The sequence below is a fragment of the Bidens hawaiensis genome, unplaced genomic scaffold (genome assembly GCF_021521415.1).
Source record: "Bidens hawaiensis isolate Kalapana, Puna unplaced genomic scaffold, B.hawaiensis_p1.1 tig00003241_1, whole genome shotgun sequence".
NCBI classification, from domain to species: Eukaryota; Viridiplantae; Streptophyta; class Magnoliopsida; order Asterales; family Asteraceae; genus Bidens; species Bidens hawaiensis.
In genome coordinates, this window is record NW_027491177.1 from 1,721,861 (window position 1) to 1,733,848 (window position 11,988).

Genomic DNA, 11,988 nt, shown 5'->3' on the forward strand with positions numbered 1-11,988 from the left:
GTATTCAAAACCCATAAAACAGGTTTTTTTCAATACCCGAAAATAGGGTCTTCAAATACCCGGGTATTGAAGACCCGGTTCAATACCCTACCCGAACCCGGTACACAGGGTATGGTTTTTCAAGCCAATACCCTACCCTAACCCGACCCGATTATTGTTAATACTCGATTTTTCAATACCCGATCATACCTGAACCCGGTTCCATACCCGAACCCGGTTTTTCATAATACCCGATTTGTGCACCTCTATCTGTGATCACTTTAGGCTAGAATTTATGTAAACTGATTATGTCATACCCGGCCCTAAACGGCGGAAACAGCCGGGCGCGCGCGAGTGGGGATTGATAGTCAAGCACGGGTCATTGCAAACATTCAAGAAAAATAAAATTTCCATTGCGCATGAAATGTCTAGTACAAAATACATTACATTGTTTAGAATTACATAAAAACATCCAAGTATGAAAATTATTGAAGATTTCCGCGCCATATCCCCTCGCACGGCGGGGACAACCGCGCGTGTGGAAGGGATAGAACTAAAATCTTCCAAAAAGCTAATTTTATAGATGTTCTGCGTGAAGTGCTCTATGTGTGACCCCTTGCGCTACCTAGCTATCCCCTGAAAGACACGTAAAAACATTTGAATCAGTATAAACTTAGTGAGTTCACAAGTTTTGGTGACTTGATAAATTGTATTGCAACATAATCTTTGATAAAGCCATATTGAAACATATTTCTGATAACATTGTTTAAACATATGCTTGATAGAACCGTCCCGCGGGTCACGCGCAGACATTCCTGAAAACCGTGGCGCTGCCACTACAACAATTTAGATATACCGTCCCGCGGGTTACGCGCGGACGTTGTGCCGGAAAACAAGGCGCTCGTCTTTGTAAGAGGTGCGACCTCTACGAGCGGGCTCAATCCCATAGTACTACCCCGTGACATACTAGGCACTCGTCTATGCAAGGGGTGCGACCCCTACGAGTGGGTTGATCAAACACAGTAGTCCCTACCCTTAGAGTTCCAATGGTAAAGTGATCACTTACTCGTATCTTGCGCACTTACATCGAAAACCAAGATAAACATAGATAACCGTTTGCATTGCTCGTAAATACACCATGATAAAACATAATTTAAACACGTGTCCCTCGCCCCGAAAACAGTTTTAAAAACAGTGAAAATAGTGAAAATATGGGCTGTGAGACTCACCTGTGATTCTTGCTAAGTATGGTTTAGATTAAACGAGATTCGGGTTCCTTGGTGTTAGCCTTGAAATTGGGAGTCTAGAATATGATTAAATAACAAGAAATATGTATATTAAGATCAAGAAATCGAAGAATATAAGGGCTGGTTAGAAAAGTAATCTCAAGACTAAGGTTTCGGCTTACCTAGTGATGGAAACGGAAATGGAAACGGATGCTTGGGAGAGAATTACAGATTTAAGAGAGTTTGGGGTGTGTTTGTGTGATGTTTTATTCAAGGATTGATACATATTTATAGGCAAATTCAAGGGAACTCAATCCCTTGATTTAGGGGATTAAAATCTTATCATATCTAGGTGTAATGATGACAAAGTATGGGATTTATTATTATTTATTCAGGGATGGGGGTGATAGTCCTAGGGAGTGGTTAGAAAGATTCTGATTGATTTTTGACAGGACATGCAGGACTGTGGTTGGTGGGAGTAGGTGCGGCTGACAGCTGACATTTCGTGTTACAGTATACTTTTCCTGGTACTGTTGTCAGTGTGTAGTCAAAAGGTAAAAATATCTGAAACACGCTACTGGTCCCTTCTGGGCGGGGGAAATCCCCTTACATTTGAGAAATAGACTTAAGTGTTTTGTGCGTGTAGCCTTGCGCGTATAGCCTTCTGCGTGTAGGCTGTTTCTTTGCTGCGAGTAGGTGCGTAACCTTCTCGCAGTCAGGGACGTTGAGTTTCATTTGTAGATTTTCCATGAGGTCTTGGTATTTCAACATAGTGATCAGTTATGTTGAAGTCAATTCCATCCTGGAGCTTCAGACAAACTAGCTCTCAATGTTCCCGCCATGCGGGGAGGTTAGCCCCCTTTCCGCACGCGCATAAATGATTTGGGATGCACCCGCCTTAGCATCAAGCAGGGCGGTCAATCCATTAGACACGACATAAAGTTAAGTTATATGAAAACATAAAGCCAAAACATCCGCGCATGGCGCATATAACATATGCCTGCGCTGATCCTAACATGGCGCGCTCGCGCAGGGCGCATATAACATGCACGCGCTGATTCTAACATGGCGCACTCGCGCAGGGCGCATATAACATGCACGCGCTGATTCTAACATGGCGCGCTCGCGCAGGGCGCATATAACATGCACGCGCTGATTCTAACATGGCGCGCTCGCGCAGGGCGCATATAACATACTTACCTAATAATTAGGTTGATTACTTGGTTTATGGGATTGGGAAATTACCGGGTCTCACATTCTCCCCCTGATAGAAGAATTTCGTCCCGAAATTTAGGAGGCGTTGTCGACAGGAGCTATGCTTTGAAAGAGGTATGGATACTTCTTGCGCATTTGGTCTTCTCTTTCCCAAGTGAATTCAGGCCCACGCCTTGAGTTCCATTGAACCTTCACTAACTTGATCCGGCTCCTTCGCAACTTTTGCTCTTTCCAATCGGTTACTGCTATAGGCTCTTCTACGAAGTGTAGTTGTTTGTCGATATGAATCTCGTCCAACGGTAAAATTAACGTTTCATCGGATAAGCACTTCTTGAGGTTGGATATATGAAACGTGTCATGAACTCCACTAAGTTCGGCGGGTAATTGGAGCTTATAAGCAACTGGACCGATCCTTTCCAGGATCTCAAATGGTCCGATGTATCGCGGATTCAACTTTCCTCGCTTGCCGAAACGGGGGACTCCTTTCCATGGAGAGACTTTCAAAAGCACTTTATCCCCTACTTGAAATTCCAATGGTTTTCTTCTCACATCAGCATAGCTTTTCTGTCTGTCGCGCGCTGCCTTAAGGCGATCCCGTATCTGGAAAATTTTGTCCGTTGTTTCTTGGATCAATTCTGGACCAGTCATTTGCTTGTCACCTACTTCAGCCCAACACAGCGGGGACCTACACTTGCGCCCATACAGGGCTTCAAACGGCGCAGCCTTGAGGCTTGTGTGATAACTGTTATTGTACGAAAATTCAACCAATGGGAGATGAGTATCCCAGCTACCTCCGAAATCGATTGCGCACACGCGCAACATATCTTCTAATGTCTGAATTGTTCGCTCGCTTTGTCCATCCGTTTGGGGATGATAAGCCGTACTCATGTCAAGACGAGTACCTAAAGCCCCTTGTAACGATCTCTAAAATCTTGAGGTGAACCGACTATCTCTATCAGAAATGATGGACACCGGGACTCCATGTTTTGAAACTACTTCTCGAATATACAATCGGGCTAACTTTTCCATCTTATCGGTTTCCTTGATCGGCAGGAAGTGTGCTGACTTAGTTAGCCGGTCTACAATAACCCAAATCGTGTTGTAACCCCCGGGTGTCCTTGGCAGTTTGGTAATGAAGTCCATGGAGATTTGTTCCCACTTCCACATGGGGATTTCTAGCTGTTGAAGCAACCCCGACGGTTTCTGGTACTCAGCCTTCACCTTTGAACACGTTAGGCACTTACTGACATACGTCGCGATGGCGCCCTTAAGATTGGGCCACCAGTACAGTGCTTTAACATCTTGTCTGCGCCAGGATGTACTGAATACCGCGTTTTGTGAGCTTCGTTTAACACTTGCTCGCGCAATCCTCCCTTGAGAGGGACCCATAAGCGGTTAGCAAAATATCGAGTGTCATTCTCTTTGAGTTCCAAATCCTTAACCATACCCCCAAGGGATTCGTTCTTGACAAACTCTGATTTCAAGGCTTCTTGTTGAGCTTCTCGGATGCGGGTAGTGAGATCTGCGCGAATGGTCAATCTTAGAGCCTTAACTCGTAGCGTCCTTGCCCGCTCTTTCCTACTTAGAGCGTCCGCTACCACATTCGCCTTTCCAGGATGATACTTTATTTCACAATCATAATCATTCAATAACTCAACCCATCTTCGTTGCCTCATGTTTAAATCCTTCTGATCAAATATGTGTTGAAGGCTCTTGTGATCCGTAAAAATCAAACACTTTGTACCATAAAGGTAATGGCGCCAAATCTTTAGCGCGAAAACAACTGCTCCAAGTTCCAGATCGTGCGTTGTATAGTTCCTTTCATTGGCCTTGAGCTGACGAGAGGCATACGCTATGACTTTGTTTCTCTGCATAAGGACACATCCGAGTCCTTGATGTGATGCGTCGCAGTAGACGACGATGTCATCCGTCCCCTCGGGCAGAGACAAAATTGGCGCACTACATAACTTTTGCTTTAATATTTGAAACGCTGCATCCTGGTTTTCGCCCCAATCAAACTTCTTATCTTTCTGGGTTAGCGCGGTCAGAGGTAAAGCTATCTTGGAGAAGTTCTCAATGAAGCGTCGATAGTAGCCAGCCAGTCCTAGGAATTGCCTCACCTCAGTTGGTGTTTTTGGCGCTTCCCAATTTTCGATGGCTTTGACCTTGGAGGGGTCGACGTGTATTCCTTTCTCGTTTACAACGTGACCGAGAAAGTGAACTTCTCTAAGCCAAAACTCACATTTAGAAAACTTTGCATACAGCTTTTCTTTCTTCAGTAATTCCAAAATTAATCTCAGGTGTTGTTCATGCTCAGCTTTGGTTCGGGAGTAAATCAGAATATCATCTATAAACACAATCACAAACTTATCCAAGTATGGTTTGCACACACGGTTCATCAGATCCATGAATACAGCCGGCGCATTAGTTAGCCCGAAAGGCATCACTAAGAACTCATAATGGCCGTATCTAGTTCGGAAGGCTGTCTTCGGCACGTCTTCCTCATGGACCCTAAGTTGGTGGTATCCTGACCGTAGATCTATCTTTGAATAATAACTGGATCCCTGCAACTGATCAAATAAGTCATCCATCCTCGGTAAGGGGTACCGATTCTTGACTGTCAGCTTGTTCAGTTCTCTGTAGTCAATACACATTCTGAAGGAACCATCCTTCTTCTTTACAAAAAGCACTGGAGCTCCCCAAGGTGAAAAGCTTGGGCGTATGAAACCCTTATCCAATAGTTCCTGCAACTGATTGGATAGCTCTTGCATCTCAGATGGAGCTAGTCGATAGGGTGCTCGAGCTACTGGCGCAGCTCCTGGGACCAAGTCGATTCGAAACTCGACTTGTCGCGGCGGTGGTAATCCGTGCAAATCTTCAGGAAAAACTTCTGGGAATTCGCGCACCACTGGTAAGTCTTCCACCTTTCGCTCATCCCCTTTCTTCTCTACTACGTGCGCCAGGAAGGCGTAGCATCCTTTCCTCAGGCACTTGCGCGCCTTTAGACACGAAATGAGTTTTGTCGCAACTCCTCTTCTTTCTTCTTGAATTACTAAGGTTTCTCCGCTCAACAGTGGGACCCGAACCTGCTTCTTATGGCAAATAACTTCCGCGTGGTTTTCGACTAACCAATCCATACCTACCACAATGTCAAAACTTCCCAAGTCTATTGGCAATAAGTTAATATTGAATCCGTGACCTCCCATGACCAATACACATTGCTCAGTCCTCTCGTTCGCGCATATCTGCCTACCATTGGCTAGTTCTATAGTATAAGGCGTGTCTAGCCTACTGGTTGCTAGGCCTAGGGAGTTTTTAAACTCAGTGGATATAAAACTTAGGTCAGCGCCAGTATCAACTAAGACAGATGCAAAATGGTCGTTAAGTAGAAACGTACCGGTTACCACATTCGGTTCTTCTTTGGCTTCGCCCGCGCCGATCACAAAGGCTCGCCCGCAAGACTCACCTTCAAAAGAGACGTCTGCGCAGAAACCAACTGGATACGCAGGACCCACCATACTCAGAGACGTGACGTCCTTACGCGCAGTACGCAAGCTGTTCCCGCAGGAAATGCCTCCCAATGGTGAAGTATTCTGCCTGTTCCCGCAGCTGCGGATACAAGCCATCAGGGAAGGCCACCCGCGCAGCAAGGCTACACGCACAAGGCACTTAGCTCTCAATCATTCAGTGTCACCTGAAGGAATGAGCAAAGCCGGGAACAATCCCGCACAAAGGCGGGAGGGGGAATACTCCCGCCCAAAAGCCAGTCCGTACGATACGGGAAGATCTTTTGTACTGTACCTGACGAGGTATGGGCAAAAGATCTGACTAAAGATACGACAGCTTATTGACAACAGTATGGCGAGCAGCATGCTCTCGTACTGTATGTCACTATTAGCCGCTGCCTACTCACCAACTCCTGTCATACCACGTGCATAGCCGGCAGTTGGTGGAAAAGGAATAGTACACAGCAGGCCTGGTCACTGTCAGCCGCTGCCTACCCACCAACTACCAGCAGGGCACGTGCGTAGGCCACAGTTGGTAGAACAGGAATACTATTCAGCCGGCCACACCTCCTTGGAAACCTACCTTCGGCTATAAATACCCCAAATGGTATGATCATCTCATCTTATCATATTATCATCATATTATACCTGATATCTGCTCTAGCAATCTCTTAATATACATTTATATTTAAAGAGCAATCTAGTCTGATTCTCACGCCGGAGGGTGGTCACAAGGAGGAACCCCCCCCCCCCCCTTCTCAGTGACGAGCTCACGGTGTCTGTTTTGCAGGTTATCAGAAGAACCATCTTTGCCGGGTCTAACCCCTCGTGGGAAACATCTATCTAACCCCCAGGTTACCCGTAATCTGCCCAGGGTCCGGTTAGTGTTTCTTCATTGGCGCCATCCGTGGGACAAAGCTAGAACTTCATTTCTTTTCAGTTTTTTCAAACTTCTGGAAAGATGGTTAAAGAAACTCCGGTAACCACAACCCCAGCTACTAGGGGGAATACCGGCTACACAGTCTTTACAAACACTACCCCGGTTATCCAAGCCGGCGCAAGTGAAGTAAATTTTACGAACACTACCCCAGTTACCCAAGCTGGGGCAAGTGCAGTAAATAATCGCTCACTGGGATTCACCGATACCCAGTTAGAGAAACGAACAAGGCTCCCCCGCCAAACACTCGATGAAGTTAAGGCATGGGCGGAGGCACGTCAGAAGGAATTCCAAGCTGAGTTGGACGAACGCTTGCGTTCCGTCCAACAGGCTGACGAATTCGAAGAATACTTGGACGATGATTCGGAGGAATCCGATAGAGACGCAAACCCTCGTCATAAGGCGAAAGGGAAGCGTAAAGAAACGGACTCCCAACCGAGAAGGCGTTTTGGGGAAGCCTTCAAACCAAAAGACGCAGGTGGAAGCCCACGTGACTTCTCCAAAACATTCAGACCAACTGTGGCAAATGCGGAAACGTCCAAATTTGCAAGGGACATTGCGGAAGCAATTGCCCCAAAAAGTGCCAAACAGATGTCCAACATCGGCACTTATGATGGTATATCTGATCCAGACGATCATTTGAACAGGTTCATAGCGGGGGCAACCGTCAGTAGTTGGACGGAACCTACGTGGTGTTACATGTTCCAAATGACGCTTGTTGGGGCTGCTAGAGCGTGGTTCGATCGTCTACCGGTCAACCACATCTACGACTGGGCAGACTTCCAACAGAAGTTTAGCCAACACTTCAGCCAACAACGAAAGTATACCGAGGAGCAATGGACAATCCTCAAATGCATTAGAGAGGAAGATGAATCTTAGCTAGACTTCATCACTCGCTTCAACTCAAAGAAGCTAAGTCTGGGTAATATCAGCGAAGATCTTGTTCGCGCTGCCTTCATCCAGGGCGCGAACGACCCAGAGCTCATCCGCACCTTAACGGGTAAAGATGGCATGCCATCCACATGGGATGCCATCATGACAGCAGCAAAACGCTTTGCGGAAACGGAGAAGCAACTGGGTAGAGATCTCCCACAGAGCACAAACCTCTACACCCAGAAAACAAGAGAAGACAACGTCCTTACCGCCCGATTAAACAAAAAGCGGAAGCTAGGCATTTGGCAGTCAAGGGTAAACTTTGACACCTCATCCAGCTTGCAACATCGGTTAGGCGGAAGAGATAACGTACAGTCAAACCAGAACTCCAGATGGACGCCGCTCACCAAAAGCGTCACCGAGATATTCGCCACTGAGGAGCTCCCATGGCCAAAGGCTCCAATAATCCGACATCGTCACAATGCTGATCGGAGCAAATACTGTGACTTTCACAGGACAAAAGGCCACAACACTGAAGAATGCAAAGACGTAAAGGACATGGTCGAAGCATTTGTCAGAGATGGGACGCTCGCGCACCTCGTGGCGCAATGAACGCTGAGCAGGCTGATGCGTGTAGAACCCCAGCTGGGGAAAACACGAATAAAATTACAGCTTCATTGTGGAGACTACATGCTGCGTAAAGAACGAGATCCCGAACCAGGTGCATATCGGCTCGATGGCACTCCCATCCCAACAACATGGAAGGGAGCTCAATTACACAGTTTGCATGTAGATCAATTCCAAATTTGTAAAGAAAAGGCACAGAGCCACTTCTAATGGAAATGAATCTCCTTAGAACATCGACGCTGATGATTTCACAATTATACTTTATGAACTATCAACACTGATGCCGGTTTTCACCGCATACATAAGTGTGAAAGTCGCTGCATGGGGAAGGCGGCAAAACCCGCATAAACCCAAAAAACGACAAACCTTCACGCAGGTCAGTTGAAGGGTAAAGTTCAGTCATCCCACTAAATGAAAGTGCCGGTCTATCCGCATGAATCATGATAGAGGAAACTGAACACTAACCTATTAACAACCGCGCGTCGAACGGTTAATTTATTCAACAAGAATATGCCGGTTTTCACCGCATAATTACGTGGAAAGTCGTTGCGTGGGGAAGGCGGCAAAACCCGCATAAACCCAAAAAACGGCAAACCTTCACGCAGGTCAGTTGAAGGGTAAAGTTCAGTCATCCCACTAAATGAAAGTGCCGGTCTATCCGCATGAATCATGATAGAGGAAACTGAACACTAACCTATTAACAACCGCGAGTCGAACGGTTAATTTATTCAACACAGATATGCCGATTTTCACCGCATAATTACGTGGAAAGTCGTTGCGTGGGGAAGGCGGCAAAACCCGCATAAACCCAAAAAACGGCAAACCTTCACGCAGGTCAGTTGAAGGGTAAAGTTCAGTCATCCCACTAAATGAAAGTGCCGGTCTATCCGCATGAATCATGATAGGGAAACTGAACACTAACCTATTAACAACCGCGCGTCGAACGGTTAATTTATTCAGCACGGATATGCCGGTTTTCACCGCATAATTACGTGGAAAGTCGTTGCGTGGGGAAGGCGGCAAAACCCGCATAAACCCAAAAAACGGCAAACCTTCACGCAGGTCAGTCATAGGTAAACTTTGGTCAACTAAATGAAAGTGCCGGTCCTAACCGCACAAATCATGAGAGGAAACCGAACCTATTGACAAACGCGCGTCGAACGGCTAACTTATTCAAAACAGAGAATTTCTAACAAAAGGATGAGGAAAACCTACACGCAGGTCAGATATAGGTAAAGTTTAGCCATCCTACTAAGTGCAAGTGACGGTCCTACCCGCACAATCACGAAAGAGGAAGCAAAACTTCAACCTATTATCTACCACGTTCAAAGGTTAACTTATCCTAAACACTTAGAAATTTCAAAAAAGATGAGGAAAACCTCCACGCAGGTCAGATGTAGGTAAAGTTTAGCCATCCTACTAAGTGCAAGTGACGGTCCTACCCACACAATCACGAAAGAGGAAGCAAAACTTCAACCTATTATCTACCACGTTCAAAGGTTAACTTATTCTAAACACTTGGAAAATTGCTAATTTAAACTAAAGTATGCAAGTCATATAACGTTTATAAAGCAAGGAATCCAGTGAAAGTAGCGGTCTTACCCGCACAAAGATTTATATTTCATAATATTCGTTACAAGAATGGCCGGGTAACTACCCGCCTACAAGAATATAAATCTATACAAGCTAAATCTATCCTAGCAGTGGGAAGGGAGTAGATCGTGGCAGTTCAAGGAAAGCTTTAAGGATAGCTAGCCCATCATCAGCAGCAGCAACTTCATTTACCTTCTCCACCACCGGATGCGGGAAGGCGGCATACTGATTCACTGCTTGGTCGTATACAGCTTCAGTATCTACATCAAATAAAGGGAAGTTGGAAGGCGGGATGCCTTTCTCAACGAACCCTAGACCAAGCAGGAAACCGGCCTTTTCCCCATCCTCGTGAGAAGCGTTGAGGGCTGCGCTCATAGCATCGTCATAAGACGTATCAGCAAAGACCCGATGCACAACCTACAAAAAAATATACAAGTATCAGAACCTTTTCTATTTACAAAGAAAAGCGTAAAGACATGAAAAGCATACCTGAGACAACGCTTCTCGAAGAAGCCATTCCTTGGCAACCAGAGCCTCCTGGAGGGCAGCTTGAGCTTCGTTACGGGCGCGTTCGGCTTCACTCTTGTTAAGGTTGGCAAGCAACACTTCTTTAGCCGCAGCCTCTTCGACGCCCTTTAGCTTCCGCTCAGTGTGGTCAAGCACCCCCCTCTGGTCCAAGATCTCTTAGAGCTTTTTGGCGTCTTCCATCGCCAAGGCATCATGAGCCTGCTGGAGAGCCTCTAATTTGGCTTTAAGCTCCTCATTCTCCACGCGTAGAGGCTCAGCAACAGCTTCAGCCTTGGTGGCCCTCTCGGTTGCGTTCCTTGCAGTTTCCTTAGCCAGTCGAAGCTGTTCGTTAACAGCTTGGGCAGCCTTGGAACGGGCCTCGAGTCGGGCCTGAACTTCAACCTCGAGGGCCTTGAAGGCCTTCTCCTTTTCCGCAGCCACTGCGGTAAGCTTTACGTTCTCCTCCCGGACAGCCCGCGCCCGAGCTACTTCCTGAAGGCGAGCTGCTTTTAACTTGTCGTTTTCACGACAAAGCAGCTCGACGCGCGGCTGCATCCGGGCCAGGAGAACCCGAAGCTCATTGGTTAGCCTACCCTCCTGGTAGCTAGCCATGGCTTCCCCCAACGCACCACTGGGAGCTGCGTGACGAGCCCACTCCACGCACTCCACAGGTGTGCGAAGGGTTGTTCCTCGGCGGATGTTCCATCGTGGAACATACACTTCATTGGAATCCGACACTGCACAAAACATAAAGCAGTTAGGAAAAGATGATAAAAATATGAAAAGGGCCAAAAGAACCCTACGCACCTGTAGGGTCAACAACAGGCCGATAGCCGCCAAACCCATCACCTGAACCCAAGGGAAATCCATCCAAGAGGTCAGGCAGATGGGAAGGAGGCAGAGGTTGGCGATAAGCCCCATGCATACCTGAAGGATCGGCCGTCGTTGCCGATGACGGAGGAGGCATGGTAACAGCCGCTGCGGAATCCGCAGCAAAAGTAACCGCCGGCTCAGTGAAAGATGCGGTAAAAATGGCACTGACAGCCGGCGGTGATGTCATCACAGCTGGAACAGTCGGCTCAACGGAGTGAGCAACTGAACCAGCGGAAGCAGGCGCAGGCGCGGCCGCCTGGGTCGTCGCCTCAGGTAGGCTGACCAAGCCTACCGTCATGGGCGGAGGGGTACTCCTCTGCGCTCCACCCTGGAATGCGTCAACATCCACGCCTGCACAAAGAAGATAAGTGTTAATGATATTAAGCTATGAAGTTAAAAATAAAGTTTGTACTTACGGGTTTTCTTGTGCCTGAAAGTGCGGACAGGCGGGGACGAACCCGATGGAGCCGGCCTTTTTGCGCCGCTCACCGTCGTCATCCGGGGCTCTCCGGAGGTGACAGTCGCAGCCTCCGGAGCAGTGGTCCTATCACCACCCGGGTTCCCCGCCACCTCCTCGCTCTCGGCCTCTGAGTCAGACCGAGGCACCGGATCGGCAGTGGAGGCCACCTTCTCCTTCCCCTTCCCGCCGGCG